The sequence below is a fragment of the Oncorhynchus gorbuscha genome, linkage group LG04, assembly GCF_021184085.1.
Source record: "Oncorhynchus gorbuscha isolate QuinsamMale2020 ecotype Even-year linkage group LG04, OgorEven_v1.0, whole genome shotgun sequence".
Lineage (NCBI taxonomy): Eukaryota > Metazoa > Chordata > Actinopteri > Salmoniformes > Salmonidae > Oncorhynchus > Oncorhynchus gorbuscha.
Genome location: NC_060176.1, coordinates 49210703 through 49238131, shown reverse-complemented (window position 1 = coordinate 49238131; position 27429 = coordinate 49210703). Strand labels below are relative to the sequence as shown.

The window sequence follows — 27429 nt, the reverse complement described above, 5'->3', positions numbered from 1 at the left end:
TAAATAAATAAGACGTATAAATCATTATAAAAGTATATCCATCATCTGAACAACATTGAAAGCCCCATCACTCATCTCGAGGCTTGCCTTCAACTCTTATATCCTTACTAACTAATTCAAGTATACCCAGTTTGTCATTTATTGATTTTAACAGTTCGAAATTTACCATTCCCGGTGGTGAAAATATTAAATAGTCTGTCTGTAGAAGAGTCACGTTTTTGTTTTGGAATCGGTTCCCCTGTCTTGCTCTCCGTCATGTTTGGGTGTTGCTTGTTTTTGTAATATTTGTCGATAAATGTCTCTAGTCTTAAGATTTGTGTTCTTATCCAAATTGAAGGTTATCACCCACCAGATTGTGTAGTTCTAATATTTTAGTTTAACTTGCCGATATTGAATATTACGTTTTATCTTGAGGTGCTCCACATAACTTCGTTCAGTCCGCCATTACCTGTCCGCCATGAAAACAATTTTCCGTCACGTAAGCAATTTGCATGCTTCAATGGGGCAGAAGTCAGTGAGTTTTTGTGATTCTGGATGGCCAGATAGCTACCAACACTGACAAGAACTTGCCATGTGGGAAATTGTAAGTGACTCGTTTCATCTTGTTCTTGATATCATGTCTTGTTTTGACTGATTTCATTTCAATGATATGGCAAAAATTCTCTAGCGAGCTAAACCACCAACATGTAGTTGAATGAATGCACCAATTTGTAAGTCGCTCTGGATAAGAGCGTCTGCTAAATGACTTAAATGTAAATGTAATGTAGTTGAGAGACAAAAGTGCCCGTTGTGCAAATGTATTTATATGTTCTATAAACATTGAACACAAAATATAGTTTACATGTTGTCAACAATCTACGTCACCATCATCTGTTTTGCCCGATAGCAACATAACTGACCGGTGAGCAGCTAAACAACCAACCCATCTTTGAGGTCCTGAAAAAGACAAAACATCATACAGGCATCTACCTCTTCAAACCAAAAATAATCACACCCACATTATCAAAAACGAGGTCACCACTTTTCCCACCCCATGTCCTTCAATATACTGTAAGTTCAAAAGACTACCTTTTTATAGAGATTTCATTAAAAGTAAGGTGCCTTCTTTCATAAAATATTTCCCTGTGTTGCATCACGCCTATAAAGTATGAACATGTGCTAATGATGATTCCATACATACATATTCAACATCCATTTTTGTAGGGCATGTCATCAATTAACAACTGAGCTGGGTCTAAAGCCCCTTCCACTGAATCCCTTTCAAGTGCCTAACTACTGAATATTCAGTAGTGAATACATCCACTACACTTCAAGTGGTTCTAGGAATGCTCTACTTAATAACAACCACTTCAGACCTCATCTGGTGAAAAAAATGCTTAAAAATCCATCCTTAAAAATATCAATAGACCTATTTTTGATTAAACTGTAGGCATTGTATGGCTTGGGTGTGCAGAACTGCTTGTTAGACAGCTCATTACAATGTCTGGATTTAATTGATTGGGACCTTAATTGATTATTAATCAACACTGTAGAGAGAGGAATCCATGTCAATCTCAGCCCAAACAGCTCAGTAATCCTTTCCCTCCCAACCACTTAGACATGTGGATGGTAAGTGGTTGCTTTTTTAAGAAATATGTCATGTTACAGAGCATTCAAATAGACGTGTATTTAATGGTTGAAGGATTTTCTGTCCGATTGAACAGGGAATCATGGCAGCTCTTTTCATTCTATTTATATATGCAACATTCATAATGTTTCAAATCAGAATACAGCCCTGGTGAGTTACACACGTCTCTGGGCAGTCACACACACACACCCCCCCCCCCCCTCACCTGCCTCATCTCCTGCTGTGGCGGGTGAATCATCCACTCACATGTCTTCTGTGTGCCTGCCGGTGGAGGAGAGATGAGGCCCGCGACCCCCCGGTGCACAATTAATTAGTGATCATTATCCCATCTCCGCTTCCATGAGTGGGTGCTGGGCTTTTGTCCTGTCTGACAAAATAGCTAACATAGCTAACACAGCCGCCACCGTGACACCCGCTGCCTCTCAATTGAGCGCATGATTTAGGAACATGACAGTGCATCATAACAGGCTTGGCTACGGCTTTGCAGCATGCCAAGCCTGATAAACAGATAGGATTCATTAGTGCTATTGTAAACACGAAATGGAGAGGAAGGAAGGAAGCAGAGGAGGATGGTGGATGTTCTAGAGGCCATAAGAAAGAAACAGATGAGATCGCACTCTTTTTGTTTTGTTCTTGCTCTTTATAAAATCACAGACAGAAGGTTTGACATTGTGGGTGACATATCATTGTCGATGAAAATGTCTTGCTCTCACAAGAACCTCAAGGGGCGCTAGACCCCTGCTTGTTTTACGTTTGTATACACAGGGGCATCTTGAGTTCATATGCATGACACATTGCATAAAACTGACTAAATGTAATCATGATTTGTATGGGGTATGGTGGCCAAACATTTTGACTATATTAGCCCACGAAGCTACACTTTCATGCCAGGTTTAGGACCCCATACTGTAGCTTATGGAGACCCCAACTGATGTATAAAACTAGCTTACAATATCTACTTTGGTTTAAGTACAATACAACCTATAACACAAACACATTTTACATTGTGAAAAGCAGTTTTTTGGACAACTTTTCCCACATTGTTTCTTCCTTCACAGACTCCATGAAAAGATGCCTGTCATCTTCCTTAATATGGTTTCCTAGAAACAAGAGGGGGCTGAACCCTTTAACCTCAACTTACACCACTCTCCGCTATATTTTAATTCAGATATTCTGCAATACTTCAGCAATGCAGACTGAATCCAGCCCTAACTCTTCATGTCCAGATCCATTTTTCGTTCCCAGAACCTTTGAAAGCCATTATAACCATAAAGGGAATGAATCCTCCTCCAATACAGAAACACACACAGCCAAAGGTCATTTGTGTTGACGTTTTGTATTGTCTATCACATCACTGGATGCTGCTTTACAGATAATGTGTGTGCCTTCTATTGAGGCCTCTGACAAACACAAATTAATTGTGACAATTGTTCTATGCTGCTATTAATCAAGATGTGTGTTTGTCTGTGACTTTCTCTTTCGCTGGCTTGAGTGAGCCTTGATACTTTCCCTCTAATAAAACAGATACATGATGATGAACGTGATACCTTCTGGAGGACTCTCTCCCTCCCGCCATGACTCACGACGGCGGGGGAGTAAGTAAACAAAACATGAGCGTCATTAAAAACTCCAGATAAACCAACAGGATATTCTACTGAGAAATGTGGTGAGGACAACAGCTGACACCGATTAGTCAAGGCTCATGGCTGGCGGCCCGGCGCAGTGTGCTGAGAGAACAGAGTGCCACAGTATGGGAGTGGCTGCGGAGTACATCTGGCGGTACAGTATGGATCCTTTCCACTGTCTCCTCTCGGAGCTCAAAAAGGTTAAGGTCGACAAGACAATGTTGGTCAAATCTTACTTGCTCTCATACGTCTTTCTCATCTAGAGGAGAAGAGGTCTGTCTGGATCCTTTATTTTATAATTTTTTTTTTTACCTTTATTTTACTAGGCAAGTCAGTTAAGAACAAATTCTTATTTTCAATGACGGCCTAGGAACAGTGGGTTAACTGCCTGTTCAGGGGCAGAACGACAGATTTGTACCTTGCAAGTTCGAATCCCCGAGCTGACAACCTTTCGGTTACTAGTCCAACGCTCTAACCACTAGGCTACCCCGCCGCCCAGTCTCCGCTTAGCAATGGTACAGATTTTCTTAAAATTCCGAGACGAGAAGTGCTTGTGTGATAAAAGCTACCGATGGACTGACTGAGAGTCAGACAACATTGGTCAAACATACAGGAGGCTGCTGAGGGGAGGATGGCTCATAATAATGGCTGGAATGGAGAGAATGGAATCAAATACATGGAACCATGTGTTAAATGTGTTCATAACCATTCCATTATTATGAGCCCATTTCCCCCAATTAAGGTGCCACCGGCCACCTGTGGTCAAACGTTACTTGTCCTGACATTTCCTGATAAATAGAACTTTACTAAAAAGTAGTTATTCATCTTGTTTACAAAGAGATGGATGAAGTTATACACTGAGTATACAAAACATTAGGAACACCTTAATATTGAGTTGCACACAACCAACCACCCATGTGACATCAATAAGGGATCATAGCTTTCACCTCAATTCAACTGGTCAGTCTGTCATGGAAAGAGCAGGTATCCTTCATGTTTTGTATACTCAGTATGGTGTATTCAAGAGGAATGGGACATGGAACATTTTGCTTTTAAAAATACACCCAGATTTTTCTGACTTGGCAAAACCACACCCAGCACAAAATCCAAACAGGAAATCCAATGAGAAATGTGTCCAGCAGTCCTCTTTGGACCGAAGGTGGCCTTGCCAAACACTATGGTTATACTATCATTAGCACTTACAGAAAGCTGCACGCAAACATGACTGTGTCAGAGTGCTATGCGAGCTGTGAAATGTTATGAAATGTTTTGAAAGCCTTGGACGAATCAGAGGAGTTAAATCAGAGATTTGCTAAATAGACATTGATGCACAACAGATTAGGTGGATTAAGGGAAATGTTAAGGGCAAATAGTGGGCGACCTTGTACAGCATCCAGCCATCCGAGGCTTACACATTGAGTACTGGCATTATTATCAAAACCACAAACATGATTATGCAGCAGGGAGAGTGTGAAAGGCAATTGGAAGGCAGGATGTGGGAAATAAATAAACAGGGGTTGGGGCTGCTCAAGCATGTATAAACTGCTGCTCCTCCCCAGTTCCATACAGCTTTATCTACACCACATCTGGAATGACCAATTATATCATACTGTATGTCTATGGGAGTGATGAAAGTTAATGCATGCAGATTGTAGCTTCAACTTGGGGTGTATATATATATATATATATATATATTCAGTGATCCACATACATTGAGTATCCATGACATAGACAGACCAGGTGATTCCAGGTGAAAGCTAGGATCTTTTTTTGATGTCACTTAAATCCATTTCAATCAGTGTGGATGAAGGGGAGGAGACACGTTAAACAAGGATTTGCCTTGAGACAATTGAGACATGGATTGTGTATGTGTGCCATTCAGAGGGTGAATGGGCAAGACAAAGGATCTATGTGCCTTTGAATGGGATATGGTAGTAGGAGCCAGGCGTACCAGTTTGTCTCAAGAACTGCAACGATGCAGGGTTTTTCACGCTCACCAGTTTCCGGTGTGTATCAAGAATGGTCCACCACCCAAAGGACATCCGGCCAACTTTTCACAACTGTCGGAAGCATTTGAGTCAACATGGGCCAGAATCCCTGTGGAACACTTTCAACACCTTCATGCCCTGATGAATTGAGGCAACTCAATATTTGGAGGGTGTTCCTAATGTTTGCTATACTCAGTGAATATTCTGTGGACCCGTGTAGAATGTGGCTCCTCAGTTGAGCACAGAAGGTACTGTAACGTGAATTGTCTGGGCTGGGAATGGTCCACACCCAGACTCACCACTCATACTGTCGATCAGAGGAGTGGAGCAACAGCATCCCCCTGTGGTCCTTTTTCCTATTTCTGTTACTGAGGGTAAGTTAAGAGGGCTAGTGAGCAAGACTGAGAAAAGTACATTTCACTTTTGCGTTTGTGACATTCGGACAAACAAAAGGAACAATCTGCTCTGGTCAAAAAGTGGAACTATGTCAGTCTGACTACAGACACATTCCACCAGACTGTAGGGCAAGAATGGACAACTTTAGTCTACTTGCCAATGGGGGCCTGAGATTACATCTGTTGTTTCTCTTTTTCATGGAAATTGATTGCTTACAAAGCGCACATACCTGAGGGGTATTCCAGAAAGCCGGATTAGTGAGTTAGTGAAATCCGTCATACCAGAATTTGAGCAACCTCAGAATTTATGGTTTCAGAAATTGAACGTGATGTATAGCCTGATCAGAAACCATAGCAACGAATACTCTATAGCAAACCTTCTACCTACTAGGTTAACTTGACCTTAGCCTGTGCTGGTAAATAAAGAATGGGCTTCTCTGCCAATCAGATTCTTGTCCGACAGTAAGGCTTGTTGCCTGGCTACCCATACTCCTTGCTCCTGACAATGGTGCAGTTATTAATTACACTTTGTATGGTATATCAATACACCAAGTCACTACTAAGATACAGACACCTTTCCTAACTCAGTTGTCGCAGAGTAAGGAAACCGCTCAAAGATGTTACCATGACGCCGATGGTGATTTTAAAATAGTTGGAGTTTAATGGCTGTGATAGGAGATAACTAAGGATTAACAACATTTCAGTTACTCCACAATACTAACAAATGACAGTATGAAAAGGAGGAAGCCTGTACAAAATACTGCAAAGAATATGGCAAATACATGTACTTTTTGTGCTGAAAAAAAAGGGTTATGTTCGGGGTAAATCCATCACAACACATCACTGAGTACCACTCTCTATTTTGTTCAAGCATGGTGGTGGCTGCATCATGTTATGAGTATGCTTGTCATCGGAAAGGACGAGGGAGTTTGTTGATAAAAATAAAACGGAGTAGAGATACGTTCAGTCTGCTTTCCAACAGACACTAGGAGATTAGGACAACTACCTAAAACACAAGGCCAAATATACACTGGAACTGCTTAATTGAATGTTCCCAAGTGGCCTAGTTGCAGTTAACTTAAATTGTCTAAGGCAATATTTGAAAATGGCTGTCTAGCAATGACCAACTTGACGAATGTATTTATGAACAATGGTCAAACACAGGTGTGCAAAGCTCTGAGTCTTACCCAGAAAGACTAACAGCTGTAGTCACTGCCAAATGTGATTCTAACATGCATTGACTCAGGGGGTTGAATTCCTATCTAATCAAGACCGTGTTTTATTTTCCATTATAATTGTTTTGTGTAGATCGTTGACAAAAAATGACAATTAAATCAATTTGAATCCCACTTTGTAACACTCGTTTTGTCACTTGAAGTTTCCTATAAGAATGTGGGCAATGCTGAACGATTTGGCAAGGGGGGGGTACTAAGCTAACATATTGAGAGAAAAAAATATGGTAATACCATGGATCATTTAGCTATTAGATTTAGAATTGTGTAGATTCCATAAATGTGTCATGAGGAATAAGGTTTTGAAGTGTCTGTCCTATATTTTTTATTTAATTTTTATTTCACCTTTATTTAACCAGGTCGGCTAGTTGAGAACAAGTTCTCATTTACAACTGTGACCTGGCCAAGATAAAGCATATCAGTGTGAACAGACAGAGTTACACATGGAGTAAACAATAAACAAGTCAATAACAGTGGAAAAAAGAAGAAAAAAAAAGTCTATATACATTGTGTGCAAAAGGCATGAGGAGGTAGGCGAATAATTACAATTTTTCAGATTAACACTGGAGTGATAAATGATCAGATGGTCATGTGCAGGTAGAGATACTGGTGTGCAAAAGAGCAGAAAAGTAAATAAATAAAAACAGTATGGGGATGAGGTAGGTATATTGGGTGGGCTATTTACCGATGGACTATGTACAGCTGCAGCGATCGGTTAGCTGCTCAGATAGCAGATGTTTGAAGTTGGTGAGGGAGATAAAGTCTCCAACTTCAGTGATTTTTGAAATTCGTTCCAGTCACAGGCAGCAGAGAACTGGAAGGAAAGGCGGCCAAATGAGGTGTTGGATTTAGGGATGATCAGTGAGATACACCTGCTGGAGCGCGTGCTACGGGTGGGTGTTGCCATCGTGACCAGTGAACTGAGATAAGGCGGAGCTTTACCTAGCATGGACTTGTAGATTACCTGGAGCCAGTGGGTCTGGCGACTAATATATAGCGAGGGCCAGCCGACTAGAGCATACAGGTCGCAGTGGTGGGTGGTATAAGGTGCTTTAGTAACAAAACGGATGGCACTGTGATAAACTGCATCCAGTTTTCCGAGTAGAGTATTTGAAGCTATTTTGTAGATTACGTTGCCGAAGTCGAGGATCGGTAGGATAGTCAGCTTTTTCTAGGGTAAGTTTGGCAGCGTGAGTGAAGAAAGCTATATATAGAAATATAGAATATATTTATATAGAAAGCCGACTCTAGATTTGATTTTAGATTGGAGATGTTTGATATGAGTCTGGAAGGAGCGTTTACAGTCTAGCCAGACACCTAGGTACATAGATGTCCACATATTCTAGGTCGGAACCATCCAGGGTGGTGATGCTAGTCAGGCGTGCGGGTGCAGGCAGAGAACGGTTGAAAAGCATGCATTTGGTTTTACTAGTGTTTAATAGCAGTTGGAGGCCACGGAAGGAGTGAAGTATGGCATTGAAGCTCGTTTGGAGGTTAGATAGCACAGTGTCCAAGGAAGGGCCAGAAGTATGCAGCGTGGTGTCGTATATCTAGGAAATATAATAAAGTTCAGGAAATATTTGTTTTGGACACATATTTAACCCCTTATTTTTAGTGGCACAAAACTACCTCCATTTGTTTGCATGGGTTATCTTCAAACGAGTCCTGTGACAATTGTGGGAGTCATAGAGCAAAACGGAGAATACTGTCATTTGAGAGATTCCCCTTTCCATAGAGTGGCCATTAGTTTGTAGACCAAACCTTTCAGATACTACAGATGTTTTTGTGAGAACATCAATTTTCGGGGTGTCTCATGGTCTAACAAACACAGCTGTAGCTCCGCCACCTTCCACCACAGAAGGTCGACATAGGCGGATGTGGTGGATTGAGAGGCAGCCCATGCAAAAATATATCTATCTTAAAGTGACAGATTTTGATGGAGAAATTATATTACTTAGACTGACGCACGTGTGCATCAATAGACTCTTAAGGATCTTAAATATTTTGACGTCTTTGTTGCATTCCCTGACCATCAAGCTGTCCATCAAGGAGGACCTTTACGGAATTACAGGAAGCCTACAGTAGGCTGCGGTCAGTTGACTACTTTATTAATCTCAAATTTATAAACCTAGGCAACATGATAAAATAAATTGGCCAATTCATCCCACAGATTTTCCAAGTGTCATTGGTGACATAGATGGGACCCATATCTCCATTCAAAGACCCTCTGCACCAAATGAAGGTGTACGTGAATAGAAAATATTTTTCACAGCATAAACAAACACATACATTAACCTACACGTTCAAGAAACTTATTTTCCGAAACAGTCATTCAACTCAATGATATCCCTTGCTTCTTTTGTCAGATGATCTGTGACTCCCATGGGGTTACTACTAAGCACGGGACACGTTGTTGCCCGTGTTGTCATTAAAAGCACTGAATTCAATGAATCATTTATCCTACTTAGGCTATGGAATGGGCCAACCATTTCAATTGTGACAGGCGACTACAACTTAAATATTAGGCTATAGCCTTGACACATATCACCAGCGTTGACACATATCACCAGCCTTGACACATATCACCAGCCTTGACACATATCACCAGCCTTGACACATATCACCAGCCTTGACACATATCACCAGCGTTGCAATAAAAGTGATCTATGAAGTGAACACATCACAATCACCCATGTGTGTAAACTAGGCCTATTAGATATAGGAATTGTGCCATTGCACTTACGCATTTACCAGTAGTGTAAATGGTGCCTGGAGAAGTGGGTACTGCATACTCTAATTTGGCAACAAACAAAAAGCCATTGTCTCAATAGGTTCACTCACAAAGTCACACTTTTTAAATTAAGCAACTACCAAATTAGATGTTCGAAGTCCACAGCAATGGTTAAACCACATCAGGAGACCACTTTTGATGTCTGGGAAAAATCTAATAAATGTTCTGTAGTTTTTGTAGCGCACATGAGATGGAGTGCAAAACAAATGGCCACTGGATTGATGCAAAAAAAATAATCATGATTCCAGGTAGGCATTTAAAATTTGTTTTCATTAAATTTTCACAATTATTCCTGAACAATGACATAATATACAAATGAACAGTCATTCATCTTACACCAAATGGTATTTTCTTGCCCACCCACTTTTAACCCCACCCCTCACCCAATTTCCCACCTTCCCTCTCCCTGACAACCCATCTGTTCCCTCTGGAAGAGAAAAGAGCAGAAAAAACACAAGTCATGAACATCACTAATAACAAGAAATCAAGCAAAAATAATAATTATAATAAAAGCAAACAAAATAGATACAATTATTCAAATATTGGTATTAAATAGATTGTTGAAGTACAGTGGTACATTTCAATTAATTAATTATCTTTTTCTAAGTGGTTCCATCTGACACACATCATCATCTTATTTCCCACCTTCAGAGTTATTTTAGAAGGATTGCCCTTTATTCAATTTTCGTCAAAATGACATACCCAAATCTAACTGCCTGTAGCTCAGGACCTGAAGCAAGGATATGTGCATGTGAAATTAATGTAGGCGAATACAAGCCATGAATCAACCTAGGTTTATTTGTCATGTATGATGAGGGAGAAGTGGGACTCTTGTCATTTAACAATTTTATGAAAAACATCCAAAATGACCATGGTTGGGAGGTGTTCCCTTCCCAGCTGTGGACCCCTTGCACCCTCCTAAAGGCATTCAAAACCATTTCCAAGAATTCGCTCCTGGTAACTGGTTCCAATCACCAGGTGCACGGCTGTCCATTTGCAATATGTTTCAATGGTCATTTACCATCATGAATTTGACATGCTCAAAAATACTGCAGAAATGCAAAATTGACTGGTCCGATGAACTCGGGATGGCCGGGCAGTGATAGTGCTTCCTTTCCGTCGCTCGATGGTGACTTGAGTGGGAAGATTGTAATTTCTTTCATTGAATGAACGAAATTACCTTCATAAAAGAGATGTTGCACTTTTTTGATGCCTCTATCATACCAAGGCTTAACCCAAGCCTTGTCAGAACTAGAAACACAAGCATTTCGCTACACTCGCAATAACATCTGCTAGGCATGTGTATGTGACCAATACAATCTGATTAAATATCTAAGGCAGAGATGGGTTCTTCCAGATAGGATAAGGGAAGGTCCCATTTCAAGAATTTATGGGCTGCATGCCATATCTTAGGATTATTAGTAATAACTTTTCCTTTTTTTTGCCCCAAAGTAAATTATATAATGTAGATCTTATGGGAATACACGGTGGACTTCCATCTTTACACAGGCCTCCGGTGATTGCACCATACATTGTCTAATTGCTATTCACTGAGCGGCGCAGTAGTACACTTTGGATGGGGTATACCCAAACCTCCTGCTTTATATAGTAGGTTAATTTGAACCCTAGGGTACGGTCTTTCCAAATAAAATGTATAAATAATTAGGCTTTGGATCTTGGAAAATAAATGTTTCAGTACCATAATGGGCAGAGTCTGGAAAAGATAGTTAAGTCTGGGTAGAATGTTCCTTTTAATTATATTCACTCTTCAAAAAAGGAAGTTGGCAATCAATTCCATCTTGTAATATCACTTTCAATTTTAGATATGATAGGGAGATGATTTTATATGCATCATCACATTTACAAGGGATCAACACCCCAAGATACTGAATGTGTTCATGAGACTATTTCCATGGGAAAGTACATTCTACTGATTCAGCATTGAATTTAGACATTGTCATTGTCAGTTTTAAACCAATTTACTTTGCATCCTGAAATAGAGTTAAATACATTGAGCATCCCGAGAAGTGAGGTTAAAATAAAGATTCTGTCAAATACAGAAAAACATCAGCATAATGAGATCACTTGTGACTAAGCCCTGACTTGAATTCCAGTAACATCGGTTGAAAGGCGGATGGCCGATGCAAATGGCTCGGTAGCCAGGGCAAATAGATACAGGGATAAAGGGCAACCCTGTCTTGTTCCTCATAATAAGATAACAAGACTAGAGCTACACCCATTAGTGTTAACCAGGATTTAGGAGAGTTATACAGTGTCTTGAACCATGAACAGAATATTAAATTAAAATATCTGTAGAACCAGTACAAGATAATCCCATTCTACTCTATTGAAATCCTTTTCGGCATCAAGAGATACTGCTACTTTGGGAGAGGTATGATCCTCAGAGGTAGATAATGTTCAATAATCTGTGTAAATTGTCTGAAAATGAACGGCCCTGGATAAATCCAGTTTAAATTATATAAATTAGCTTTTGAAATATTTGTTCCAGACGACACTAATATTTTTGTGATAAATTTATAGTCAACGTTTAATAAAGACAAGGCGATACGAACCACATTGCAAAGGATCCTTATCTCTTTTAAAATAATGTGATAATTGCAGTGTTGAGACTCTCTGGAATGATGCATTTTAAAAGAGCTGTGGTGATCATTGGCATGAGTAGCTTTTCTGAAAATCAGTCATAGAATTTCACTGGGAATCCATCCAAGCCTGGCGATTTTCTTCTTTCTAGACATTTAACTGCCTGAAGAACGTCATCAGTTGTTGTGACTTTCCCAAATGATTTAGCTATTCACAAAATGATTTGTCTCCTCCTTAGAACCTTTCTTTCTGATTGGTACAACCTATAACAGGCTACTTTGTAGCTAATTAACTTTCCATTGTTTTTTGGGAAAGCCTTTCCATCTACCAGAAGATAGTTAGGCCTATCATTAGCATCAATATATTTTCTGTTAATTAATTTGAAGGGGTGTCCACATACATTTGTATATATAGGCTAAATATAAGCCTTACACAACAAAGACTGACTAATAATTTGATTGTTTATCAAAACAGTTTAACCTTATTTTTTGCAATAATCACTAATCTGGCTTTCAAGTCTGTCTATGAAAATGGCCATTTTTGTAAAAAATGTTTTACCAGAACCATGCAAAATACACATTCACTAATAATGACTAACTTCTTGTAGCAGGCATTAGGCTATAAAAAAGTAAAGCAGGTCTCATCAACAAGCTCTCAACCCACGTGCTAGTGAATAGCCAGCTAACCTTTATATTTCAAGTTTAGCCAACATGGATCTATTTGCTAGCTAAGAAGGTAGAACAGTTGCTTTGTCTGTCCATCTCCAACTGTTTGAATAACGTGTTATCTTGACCACTTTGTTCACATATTAAAATCAAGTAGCCTACTTTATTACTAGAATAAAAATGAGTAGCTAGTTCTTTATACAATTCTGTTTTATGGCTTATTGAACATTTAAAACACAGACTAGACAGCTAGTATAATAGTCTGTCAAAAATGCAGCTTGTTGCCTGCATTTCTATTTGTGGGATGACTCCCATTATTAGGGCAGAGATGTGCATATCGCCATTATATAAATCTCTGGTGTAAATGGGAAGGTGCACACAGCACAAGAGCGAAGGAGTCGGAACCAAAAAGACAAGATGAGAAAAAGCGGACAAATCCTCATGAATTAAAAAATGATTCTTGAAATTAATGTAGGAAACTATAGCACATTAGATCTGGTAAAAGATAATAAACAAAAAAACATGTATTTTCTATTTATTATTTTGTTCTATCAGCTTTGAAATGCAAAATAAAGGCCATACATTAACATAGGAGTCTAGGTGTAATTTAGATGTTGTCCACAAGATGGCAGCAGTTTGTACACAGTTTCAGACTGATCTAGTGAAGAATTACTTCACTACACAATATTTTGTATCAAGTCTGCCAGGAGTTTGCTCAAATGTGAAGCCAGAGACAGCAGTAGGGTCAAGCTGTTGAACCCAGTTACTACATTTGCATTAAAAATATATATTTTATCAAACAAAACTATGCTACATTTGATCTCTGGGACCTTCAGGATGACAAATCAGAGCAAGATTACTGAATGCAAGTACATAGTTTACCCTCAGGTGAATGTCTCAAACCAGTTGCTGTGATAAGTATTTTGTTGTTGTGCACTATCTTCAAAAAAATAGCATGGCATTTTTTTGCTCTAATAGCTACTGCAAATAGATTAACAAGAATTTAAGCTTTCTACCTGTATAACACATGTCTGTGTCCCGGGAATTGGCCGTTGTTTACAACATCATTCTAGTCACATAAGGAGCAACAACTGTACCAGTTTAGGGACACCAATCCCGTAGAGGTTTAAACGTGCTTCAAAGTCACCTATAGCCAAAATCCACCATAGAAATGTTGAGGGAATTATTTTATGAAGACTGCCTCATATGCTCTCTCCTGTTCTTTAAAAACCTGTTAGGGATGATGCGAATTTTCGTTAAAAAAAATTGCGTAACATTTCAATGTCCTGCTACTCATGCCAGGAATATAGTATATGCATATGATAAGTATGTGTGTATAGAAAACACTCTGAAGTCTCTACAACTGGTTAAATCGTGTCTGTGGCTATAACAGAACGTGTTTAGGAGTAAAAATCCCAGGGAAAACTGTTCACCAAAAACAAATAAAATTCATCCGCCAGTCAATGTATTGTCTAAGGTGAAAAAAAAAAAAACAGGGATCCCATTACAATGCCTACAGCTTCCACACAATGTCGCCAGTACTGGCATTTTATGGCTGCTTTATCCTTGGTTAGATGACGTATAGGCACTTCCTGTCTTGAGGCGCACCACAGGATGTTATGAAAGTGTAAACATGGAGGATGATTTCAAGACTTGCTGCTATCGAATACAGATCGCCCCGTGATCAATTTGATAGATTATTAATGTTTATTAATAGAAATGTAGTTTGTAAAAGTTTATAGGCAACTTTTGTAATTTTAAAAAGTGACGTTGCGTCTTGTAAAGGGGAATTTTCCTGGATCAGACCTGCTTTCATGAAATGACATTTTGGGTATACAATGACGGATTTAAAAATCGGGAAAAAGACCCAATTGTGATGTTTATGGGACATATAGAAGTGCCAACAGAGAAGCTCGTCAAAGGTAATGAATGTTTTATATTTTATTTCTGTGTTTTGTGTAGCGCCGGCTACCACAAAATCTGTTGTTTAGGTGACGTTCTGGTATTTTGGGGGGTGCATGCTATCAGATAATAGCTTCTCATGCTTTCGCCGAAAAGCATTTTACAAATCTGACTTGGTGGCTAGATTCACAAGTGTAGCTTTAATAGAGTACCTTGCATGTGTGTTTTAATGAAAGTTTGAGTTTTATCGAAAACTATAGGTGGCGCTCTGAAATTTCCGCTGATTGATGTTCCTGCACTGGAACTACATTCTGCATCATCCCTAAGAGACTTTCATTGTGTAGCAGCCAAAGGCATCATCTTAGTCATATTAGCAACCCATGATAGTTGTGGCATCTTTAGAGCTCTAAATGCAAACTGATTTTTCCATCTCTGCCCAAGGCACCTCTCGCATGTGTGGTGCACATTTTACGGCAGTGTTTTCCTGCTAATTGGATTTGGGAACATTAGCGCGTACCGCTGTGTGTACATTTAGCCTTGCTGCATTCTCTTGATGTCAGCAGAGTGTGCAGCTGAACACTGTAAACATTTGGTTTGTTATTTTAACTCAAAAACATAACTAATATTTGTTAAATATAAATACCAAACTTGTTTTTGCATGGATTCTGCAACACGGTTAGCTTTTAACTGCTAGGACCACTATTTCTTGTACCGCTTAACTGACAGGTTAAAGTCTGCTTGAAAGAGCCGCTAACCTAGCTAAACTGATAACTAATCTGGGACTAAGTTTTCCAATGGAGCCCTCTGTCTGGAGAGGTAAAGGAACGGTTACAGTGCTGTATCTACTTTTTTGGGGACAAACTGGATCACTCAGATTTTAAATGCGGAAATTGTTTGCTTTGTGAAGATTATAGGTTTGAGGTGGCTTTCGTGATCACGCAGGTAGCCGGCCTACATAAGAAATTAGGCAGAGTGGAATGTTTACCTTTTTTACAGAAGTGGCTGGACGATGTTCACACATGTTGGATGGGTCTCCATCTTGTTGTTATCCGACTGGCCGGTGTTGCCTGGAGTTCATTCGCCAGGGGAGCCATCTCCTGCCTCTCCTCTCCATCTGATAGCGAAGACAAAGGAGCACAGCAAGAGGAGCATAGCGATCAACGATGGTCGCATGTCATGAGCCGTGGTAGCCAAAGACAGTGGCCTGCCGCAAAACAGCCTCCCAACGGGAGGCCCGGAGCGGATACAAACAACGAATAGTTTCGCCACCCTGGAGCCTGATCTTCCTGCACCTTCGTTACTGGGATTACCTGGGTCTACGGCCCCTGTGCCTACCTCATACTCCTTCCCCTACGATTTTGAAGTCAACGTTGGAAACCTTCCATCTGTGCTATGGATCGAGCAGGGCTTCTCCATCTGTCGGAGGCCTGTACCATCATGTGAAGAGTGGGCGGATTCCCTCATCCTTCCCCCCAGCTGTGATTTTGGGCAGCTCCACGGTAAGAAATGTGACTGTTGCAAAAACTATGTCCTATCCCAGAGCTTGAGTAAATTACATTACTAAGCTGCTCCTGAATGTACTATGCCAGGACATGGACAATGATTCTATTGTAGTCCATGTGGGTTTTAAGAAAGGCAGCTCTGAAGATGAAAATGGATTTCAAGGAGCTGATTGACTCTCTGCTAGACATAAATAAAATACCCAGAGAGGGCCCTGTGCCCTCTCTGAATCGTGGCATTGATCAGAAATGGTTCCATTCATCGGAAACAGGGTTTTGGTACACTGAGAAGAGGGAATTCACTAATCACCTCACAGTCCACAAGCCGTTTTTCATTCTGTTTTCCAGAAGTAATCCTCACACTCAGCTCCTCAGCCAATCCGGTCCGGTACACAAGGGATGTAGTCCGACAGTCCAGGTCACAACAGGTAATCTCACAGATATTGCTCGCTCTTCGCCCACTCTTTACAACGCACTTAGCTCTCTCCTACTTTGCCCCTTTGTGCAGGCTGCTTCCTCCTTTATCCCCAAGCACTCCCTGGCTTTAACGATCCACAGCCTTGCCTCATTGGGGCAGGAAGTCCATATCAGGCACAGGGGTGGAGCCAGTGGGCTGCAAGATATCTCCCCTCAATAACCACTTCAAAGAAAATAAAAAATTGACGCAGAAATATAACTTTTGATCATCGACGTGGAAGCAAAACAAGCCATACTTTTTTTGGAGCCACCAGCAATGGCTTGACAAATAAGCTAAATAATACTGCTTGGAAGCAGGTTAGAGCTGTGGTAAATTCTGCCTCATTTGAGTACAGAACAGTTAATGAAATGGTTTGATTTGAAAACATAGGCAAAAATATAATCCACAAAAGGGATAAGTGCAACAGGAGGTGGGCAGAGTGACTCTTCACTGTGTGCTATGGACCAGCGGATTGGCACCATAATTGGAGAGACCTCAGTGTCTGGCATCATTTGTGATGGTGATACTGAGGACCCGCTTCCAGACCCTGAAGGAATACCAGACACACCAACTGATAGTAAGTCAAGTTTTATTTTCACAACCATATTCAGACATGGACACATCTAAATATTTGAAACAAATGAATATTAAAAAAATAAAACATGAAATCTTTAGATGTGGGTGATTCGCCTGACCCCTTAGCCATCCCTAGGCCTACAAGAAGGTTTCCTCTTTGGCGAGCGCCTCAGCTGCACCGCATGTTTTGACTGGCGCAGTCCTGAAACAAGAGATTCTTGGACTTAAAGAGCAGCTGGAGGATGTATGCAATGGCCTGAGATAAATCAATCATTGAAAGAAGTTGTTGATTGTGTCAAACGTGAGACAAATTCTGGTGCAATGTAAATGTGTTTTCCTTGTTACTTTAATTACAATATTTGGAAGAACAGATAACTGAAACTGTTGTATGATATTGACTCTGGTCCTCAGTGCCAGAGCTATGGGTGGTGGGAAACACTCCCTGTCAGGCATGGGCTCATCGGGTCAGGGTGGATCATTCAGTGCAATGTCGTTTTTGATGGCAATGTTGTGGAGCACACTGCAAGCCTTGACAATGTAGCAAACCTAAAAAGGAATTCTCACATTGTATTACATTCACGTAATGGCATTTGAAGGAATGTCATTTCAGAGGCAGACCTTGCGGAGTTTGTATCACAGTGTGCCTCCTGTCCCAGACAAGCACAGCCAACACCCTTTCAGCAGGCCTATGGTGCACTCCACTGTTCTTGTGCGTCCCTGGGCTTGGTGGTACCTTGCGTAGTTGGTTTGAGGGGTTTGTGAGGGGAGTCAGCCATGTTTTTCATGGCTAGCCCCAGTCTCCTGCAGTTATGAACACAACATTTAAATATTGTTTCCCAGAAGAGGTCTAACATGGCAAATAAAACCTTGAAAAATATACACAAGTCACTTACCAATAAGCCATCCATCCTCAACAGCTCCTTCCTGGAGGTTAAGGCCGACTGAACAGTTCTGCACAATGAATGAATCATGTGTCCCACCTGGCCATTTGGTCGCTACATTCAACAAAGCCAAATGTGACTCACAGATGACCTGCACATTGAAAGATTGGAAACCTTTTCTGTTGACAAAGTTGAAGTAATTTAATGATTGTAAAAATTTAGTTGGTGGAAGGAGAGGAGGACCAAAGTGCAGCACGTATCCATAATACTTTTAATCCAGAATGAATACACGAACAAAACCACCAAACCGATAAACCAACAGTTCTGACAGGTGCAACCAACACTAACCAGAAAATAATCACCCACAACTCAATGGTAGACAGCTGCCCCTGATTGAGAACCATGCCAGGCCAAACACATAGAAAAAGAAAACCTAGACCTAAAACATAGAATACCCACCCACATCACACCCTGACCAAAATAAAAATAGAAACATACAATGCAATCTATGGTCAGGGCGTGACAATGAGGGTGCTTTTATTGCAATGTGGGTGCAGTCAACTGCTCCAATGACATTGGGAAATTCAGCTATGGTATGGTGGAAATCCCTTTTCACTCTGGCCTGCTGCACAGCAGTGTACGGAAACTGTATGTATTGTGGTGTCAATTAAATAACGCCACAAAGCACTGCAGGCAATATTCTGCTCATGGTTGGTTGTGAAATGCCAGAACGATTCGCAATCTCCCGTTGGAATGTTCCAGTGGCCAAAAATCCCAGGGTGGCAAGAATTTGGGTATGCACTGGCATGGCATTGGTGCGTTTCGTCTCCCTTTCTAATACTGGAGAGAGTTGGTTGCAGAGCTACAATAAAATATGCCTTGGAAAACTACATCTACTAATAAGCCAAGCGTCACTCTCAGCAATAAAATCTGCACTCTCATTGAAAACACGCTTCCTGCATAATGCAGCTTGTGCCAGATCCTCCAGCAATGCAAGATTTTCCATTTTGGACAAGTCACAATGCCTCAGTGTTGCCTTTTATATTATTTTACTGGTTTAACTAAATTGCCTTCAACCTTATTCAATTAGGCTTAAATGGTTTCATGTTTATGAATTAGATAGCAAGAATAAGTACACATTGATAAATCCCACAATTTGCTTAGAAATGATTGCACACATGGTTTACGAACATTTCTGTTCGTATGAAACTGTCACGTATACTCCCTCTCTGGCCATTAGGTCACCGGACTGCTGATATTACGCACACCTGTCACCATCTGCACGCGTACCAGAGCTTATTGACACTCACCTGGACTTTATCACCTCCTTGATTACCCACCCTATTTATGTCACTCCCTTTGGTTCTTTCCCCAGGTGTTATTCTATCTATTTCATGTTGGTGCGCTGTTTGTGCGGCTTGTTTTGGGCATCGTCTTAAATGTATTCCCTCCCTTAACTTGCTTCCGAACTCTCAGGGTACACCGTTACAGCAACATTGAGAAATGTTGACCCTGGATTATTTTACAGCATTATAGGGCTGCATTGAGACAATTACTTATTAATGACCCAGGCCCAGCTCAGTTAATCCCTACCATTGTTTCGCTGAGTCATAATGCTTTAACAAATGTACATTATACCTGGGGCATTGGTAGACACAATGTAAGTAACCTCGTTTATGTCCCTCTAACTGCCCTGATTGCCTCTGCGGATTCTACAGCTATTGTATGCAGCAATCACGTGTCTATGAACTAGATTTATGCTGTTAGCGACGTGCCCTATTAGGAAGTCCACTGTGTGCAGCTCACCCTGCACTAACATAAATAACATGAGAATATCTACTTCTGCTAAGCTTCCCTGTAAAGCAATGAAAACAAGTAAGCATCCCAGAAAAGGGCTCAAAATAGCCCACTTAAGAAATAAGGTTTGTGACATTAACTTGCTAGTAACAGATGACATTCATATTCTGACACTCTGAAACTCACTTAGACAATGAATTTGATACAGTGGTAGCAATACAAGGTTATAACATCTACAGAAATGCCATTGGTGGAGGTGTGGCTGTTTATATTCAGAACCACATTCCTGTAAGGATTAGAGAGGATCTCATGTTAAATTTTGTTTAAGTAATATGGCTACAGGTTCATCTGCCTCACCTAATGCCCGTTCTTGTGGGAGGCTGCTATAGACCACCAAGTGCTAACAGTCAATATCTGGATAACGTGTGAAATGCTTGATAATGTATGTGATATCAGAGGTATATTTTCTGGATTATTTAAATATTGACTGGCTTTCATTAAGCTGCCCACTCAAGACAAAGCTTCAAACTGTAACCAGTGCCTGCAGCCTGGTTCAGGTTCAGTCAACCTACCATGGTAGTTACAAACTGCACATGTATCACGGCTCAGGAGAAGACCCAGATGCAGACAGTTTCGAAGTAACAAAAGTTTATTACAAAAACGGGGGCAGGCAAACGATAGGTCAAGAGCAGGCAGAGGACAGTAATCCAGAACAGACTCCAAAAGGTACAGAACGGTAGACAGGCTCAGGATCAGGGCAGGCAGGTGTCAGAAAATCCAAGGAGGTGTTGCAAGGTACAGAACAGCAGGCTCAGGCTCAGGGTAGGGAGAATGGTCAAAACCGGGAAAACTAGGAGAAGGAGGAAACCGGTGGTAGGCTTGACAAGACGAACTGGCAACAGACCAACAGAGAAAACAGGTATGAATACACTGGGGAAGATGGGCTACACCTGAATGCGGTGGAGACAAGCACAAAGATAGGTGAAACAGATCAGGGTGTAAGAACAGGAATAAAATAATCGTCATGTATTGATCACGGCTTTACTAATGCTGCATAAATGTGCGTGAAAGCAGTATCCAGATCCATTGGATGTAGTGATCACAATATAGTAGCCATATATAGGAAAACCAAAGTTCCAAAGGTGGAAAATTGCAAATGGCTCAGAACAGGGCAGCACGGCTGCCATATTAATAATATGCATGTCAATCTCTCCTAGCTCAAAGTAGAGGAGAGACTGACATCATCACTACTTGTATTTGTGAGAGTTATTGACATGTTGAAAGTACCGAGCTGTCTATTTAAACGACTTGCACACAGCTCAGACATAAATGAATACCCCACAAGACATGCCACCAGAGGTCTCTTCACGGTCCCCAAGTCCAGAACAGACTATAGGAGGCACATAGTATTACATAGAGCCATGACTACATGGAACTCTATTCCAAATCAGGTAACTGATGCAAGCAGTAGAATCAGATTTTTAAAAAACAGATAAAAATTCCCCTTATGGAACAGCGGGGACTGTGAAGTAACACAAACATAAGCACAGCCACATGCATATACACACATGATAACATACGCACTATACACACGTACACATGGATTTTGTGTTGTAGATATGTGGTAGCGGAGCATTCAGCCCAGCAGCTAAATAGGCAGCGGAGTGGGGACTCAGCTAACTAAAGAAGAATCTTGCACATGTGCAGAAATATCCATATTTTTAGCCTGGGCCAATAGGGATACAGAAATGCCGTAGTTATAACAATCACAAAGAAATAAGACATCACCAAAGAGATAAGTAGACCTATCCAGCTTGCTGTCATTCAATATAGGAGCCACTGGATGGCAGACTTAGCACACTGTCTAACAGAGATCAGCACCATGGAGAGCAGCATCATATCCATTAGAGCTCATCATCAACTTTCACACAACACACCTCCATGGACTGTCCAGGTAACCACTGTAAGGTGAAGAGTGTATGGCACCATGGCCAGATATATCACCTGATAAGTTAGTCGTGGATGTTATTCTTACAGTACAGCATGTTTACTGTAAAAAAAGGGATGTTGAGACTTCTGGAAATCGTACATTATTTTTTACAGTTTATCATACAATTTGGCATATCTGTAAGGTACTGCATTTTTTATCTAAACTGCTATGGTGTTGACTTTGAAAGGGCTGTTGCCTGTTTCACCGTTTATGTCTGTAAACTACAGTGAGACAACAAGGCTTAGTTAGAGCATGTGGAGGTTTTAGGGCGGCAACTACTAAAAGAGAAGAGTTAGACCTTATCTGACATAGCACGTTCTATCCCCACTAGTAACAGGCCTCTGAACCAGCTGAGATTTAGGGTGTGTCCTGAGATGGATGTACAGTGCCTTGCGAAAGTATTCGGCCCCCTTGAACTTTGCGACCTTTTGCCACATTTATGGCTTCAAACAAAGATATAAAACTGTATTTTTTTGTTAAGAATCAACAACAAGTGAGACACAATCATGAAGTGGAACGACATTTATTGGATATTTCAAAACTTATTAACAAATCAAAAACTGAGAAATTGGGCGTGCAAAATTATTCAGCCCCCTTAAGTTAATACTTTGTAGCGTCACCTTTTGCTGCGATTACAGCTGTAAGTCGCTTGGGGTATGTCTCTATCAGTTTTGCACATCAAGAGACTGACATTTTTTCCCATTCCTCCTTGCAAAACAGCTCGAGCTCAGTGAGGTTGGATGGAGAGCATTTGTGAACAGCAGTTTTCAGTTCTTTCCACAGATTCTCGATTGGATTCAGGTCTGGACTTTGACTTGGCCATTCTAACACCTGGATATGTTTATTTTTGAACCATTCCATTGTAGATTTTGCTTTATGTTTTGGATCGTTGTCTTGTTGGAAGACAAATCTCCGTCCCAGTCTCAGGTCTTTTGCAGACTCCATCAGGTTTTCTTCCAGAATGGTCCTGTATTTGGCTCCATCCATCTTCCCATCAATTTGAACCATCTTCCCTGTCCCTGCTGAAGAAAAGCAGGCCCAAACCATGATGCTGCCACCACCATGTTTGACAGTGGGGATGGTGTGTTCAGGGTGATGAGCTGTGTTGCTTTTACGCCAAACATAACGTTTTGCATTGTTACCAAAAAGTTCAATTTTGGTTTCATCTGACCAGAGCACCTTCTTCCACATGTTTGGTGTGTCTCCCAGGTGGCTTGTGGCAAACTTTAAACGACACTTTTTATGGATATCTTTAAGAAATGGCTTTCTTCTTGCCACTCTTCCATAAAGGCCAGATTTGTGCAATATACGACTGATTGTTGTCCTATGGACAGAGTCTCCCACCTCAGCTGTAGATCTCTGCAGTTCATCCAGAGTGATCATGGGCCTCTTGGCTGCATCTCTGATCAGTCTTCTCCTTGTATGAGCTGAAAGTTTAGAGGGACGGCCAGGTCTTGGTAGATTTGCAGTGATCTGATACTCCTTCCATTTCAATATTATCACTTGCACAGTGCTCCTTGGGATGTTTAAAGCTTGGGAAGTCATTTTGTATCCAAATCCAGCTTTAAACTTCCTCACAACAGTATCTCGGACCTGCCTGGTGTGTTCCTTGTTCTTCATGATGCTCTCTGCGCTTTTAATGGACCTCTGAGACTATCACAGTGCAGGTGCATTTTACGGAGACTTGATTACACACAGGTGGATTATATTTATCATCATTAGTCATTTAGGTCAACATTGGACCATTCAGAGATCCTCACTGAACTTCTGGAGAGAGTTTGCTGCACTGAAAGTAAAGGGGCTGAATAATTTTGCACGCCCAATTTTTCAGTTTTTGATATGTTAAAAAAGTTTGAAATATCCAATAAATGTCGTTCCACTTCATGATTGTGTCCCACTTGTTGTTGATTCTTCACAAAAACATACAGTTTTATATCTTTATGTTTGAAGCCTGAAATGTGGCAAAAGGTCGCAAAGTTCAAGGGGGCCGAATACTTTCGCAAGGCACTGTAAATAAAATATTAAATTCCTGTCTTGCACTCTTAGAAATAAAGGTATGGTATTGTTCCCTGGGGTACAAAAAGATCGAAATACACATGACACACTTTCAGCGGTACACAATGATCTCACATGGTACTGTGTGGAAAAAGAGTATAAAGGTAGATTTTTGTATCCCATATTATGAATTTAAAAAGGTACAATCATCACAATCTCACTCTCAAAAAAAGTGTACAATGTCAAGGTACATTTGTTTCCTAGAGTACAAATGTATTTTGTGTAGGCCATAATTATTATCATCATATTTCCCAGCATGCTTTACTGCATGTAGATTTTATTTAAACATTTTTTTATATCTGTGCTTTTGCATTGATTAATCTTATGCTACAAAGACAAAGACAAATACTGTACATTTTTCTAAACTTATCTAATCAGTTGACAGTCAATAAAAACTGTTGGATATTTCCAAACTCTGGCTGGATTCCAATAGGAATTTCAAATCACCTTGCAAGCCAGCATAATATGACTTCCAGGTAGAGTTACAAAATTCTGGTAACTTTTCCAGGATTTCCCAAGAGACCTGAAAATGGGAGGGAATAAGTAGGTAAATTACCAGAATTTTGCAAGCCTACTTGCAGGCATGATGTGGCCTGTAAACCATGACTTCCAGGCCACTGTATTAGTGTAAAACTAGGCCTCAAAATAAGTCCTCATGATTATATGTAATTTAGCATCATAAAGCGTATAATTGTAATGATAATATATGCCTAGGAACTCACTTGGTGAAGGCCACAGGGCTGAAAATGAATGAATTCCAGAACCATGTCTCTCACTAGCAAATACAGTCATGGGTGGTAACTACAGTTTTATCAAAAAGGCAAGGCACACTGGGAAATTATATTGGAGACATGGCATAGTGGGGCCGTGGGTTTCAGATAGTTATTTTTGTCCACCCTTGAGTGAACGTGTTGTACCAGTTTAAGTTGTTTGTGGAAGAGGTACAATTTTCCCACTTACAAGGGACAAATGGCTTTGTCACTGTGGTGGTATTATAATATAATATAATAATAAAGGCATGCTTGTGTACCTGTGAAGAAATTTGCTGTCTGAGGTATGAACTGGGGTACAATTACTGTATATACCTATAAAAGTACAAAGGAGAACCTTACAGGGTACCACCCCAGTGACAAGTGGTTGTACCCATTTAGGAACAAATCTAACCCTTATTTCCGAGAGTGTAATGGATGAGTCGGTCAACTAGTCACAGGGACTCTCCAGCATGCCACTTAGCACAACCAGGCCACAGGGATGCAATTATCAAAGTTTGTTGTCACAACTTGGGATATGATTTTCTGCAGATATCCACAGATATGGCAGTAGCCCTTTCCTGCAGTCAAATGACCTAGTGGCCTCATGGGTGGAATGTTATTCATATTTTTATAATTCATACACTTTTTTTAACTGCAGAAAATCCAGTGTTTCTATGTCAAACATTTTTGTTATATTTCAGTCTTCTGTGATGTATATAAAGTGAAACTCAATATATAAACATTTCAGCTCTATCTAAAATGCTACAGTCCATAAGCATGTGTGTGAGGTGCATACTTTTGTTTAGAAGTAGATTTGTTTAACATTACCAAGAAACACACTGTGGGACCCTGATTTATGGTGTAAAATTGCTTTTTTTGGAGCAATGCTGGTGGGGATCTGCCACAGCATTGTTGTGAAAAGAGGTTCAGATAAACATCTGCAGTGATTACTGTTTGTACCCATGGGTACTTCAATTACATTTCTAAATTGCTCATACAAAATTCCAAACTATGTAATTAGCTAGCCGATACCGTCATGTAAAGCTCATCTTTTGTTGTAAAACGGCAACCAACTGGAATTGTCAGACACCTTTGGCCATGAAAGTGCTTCATGAAAAAGCTTTAATCCCCTGTTGTGCAAAACCAGGTCCCTCGAGATAGGCAGCTGACAGGGACATTTTGATGGGTCTGGGTCTAAAAGCACAGTGGTGGTATCTGCAAAGTGCAACTAGGACTTTGCATTCCCACAAGACCTTGTGCCTTGGGGGGGGGGGCACATTCAGCTCTCTCACGACTGTCTCTCATGACTCTCTCTCAGCTTCCATTACATTGTGACTGAATTAAAAGTAACAACTCCAGTCCTGTGGGAAATATTTTCTGCAGTTGTCACACACCAGATCTTTTCTTTCTTCTAGGGAATATGATGAAAATAGATAGTTTGGGAAGGGAAAATAGGTACTTCCCAATGGAAAAAAAGTATTTTCTCTGTCCCAAAATGGTTTAGTTTCTGTGGTTTTTGTTTGGTTAAGTTTTATTTAATAGAATATTACAGTTTTGAAATCCATCTACAGAAATGTATAGGCAAATTGTTTAAAACCCTACTATGTTGGTTACACACAACAGTTAATTACCCTCTTGATAGAGGAAAATATAGTTTAGATGATCAATTATGTATACTTTAATGATTAGAACCATTCATGCTAATACTATTATGTTATGATTTGAAAAGTATGGGTTCTTAATTGTACTGTTACTGAAAATGTAAGCAGAAATAAATTGTGTCTGTGTCTCCTGGGAAAGTTTTAAGAAGGGATAAGATAGTTTTTCAAACAGATAAGAATGTTTTGGTTGGATTCCATTAGTAGAGAGAAGTATATCCTTTAGGCAGGTTGGAATGTAGTTTATGAGGGGAGTGAAACTATCTCCAGGACCGAATACTACGCCATTGTAAGGCTGGGAGAGGGGCTGTAACTGATGACGTCATTTTATGTCTTCTTTAGATTTAAAATGTAATGTTCTTTGTATTTTGGGTCAGTACTCATCAAGAATAAATGCTGAACTTGTTTTTAAGACTGGTCTCTTGCTAATTCATGCAAATGATAAACTTACAACTTATCATGAATTAGAAATGAGTGCGAATTGAATTGATTTTGGCAATAAAACATAAAGGGATTAAGAATTCCTCTATCACCTCTAAATCCCCACGGGGAAAGATATGACACCTGACAAGCTAAGAAAGCATGTGAGAGTGGAATATTTATTTGCCTGTTGCCCAGAGAAACACAGACTCAACAAGATGTATTTTTGTGACTGTGTACACAGGCAAAATTAAGTGTTAAAATGTCCTTTTTATTACACCCGTGCAAAGGGCCACATTTCAATGGGAACCTTAGGTGTTCCACCACTATAAAATATCTTGTTGTTTGCATGATGTGCTTCAATATCAAAACCAGACCACTCAAAACAAGCACTCAGGGCAGTCATGAGATATTAATGTAGGAGCTCACACGGATGTGGTTGCTCCTAGTATTTCACAGAGCTGTTTGTTAGGCTTGGTAGGTAAAAACAAAAACAATGTGCAGTACTATGAGATAAT

General features: G+C 40.3%; 1 long non-coding RNA gene across 1 annotated transcript; it reads right to left on the bottom strand.

Annotated features, from left to right (window-relative positions):
* Positions 1 to 846: 846 nt before the first annotated feature.
* On the bottom strand, positions 847 to 16805 carry LOC124033254. The gene is made up of 4 exons (XR_006838344.1): positions 16636 to 16805; positions 15812 to 15940; positions 1833 to 1888; positions 847 to 936 (listed from the first exon to the last, which is right to left on the bottom strand). It is a non-coding gene; the product is annotated as an uncharacterized LOC124033254 (long non-coding RNA).
* Between the last annotated feature and the right edge of the window lie 10624 nt (positions 16806 to 27429).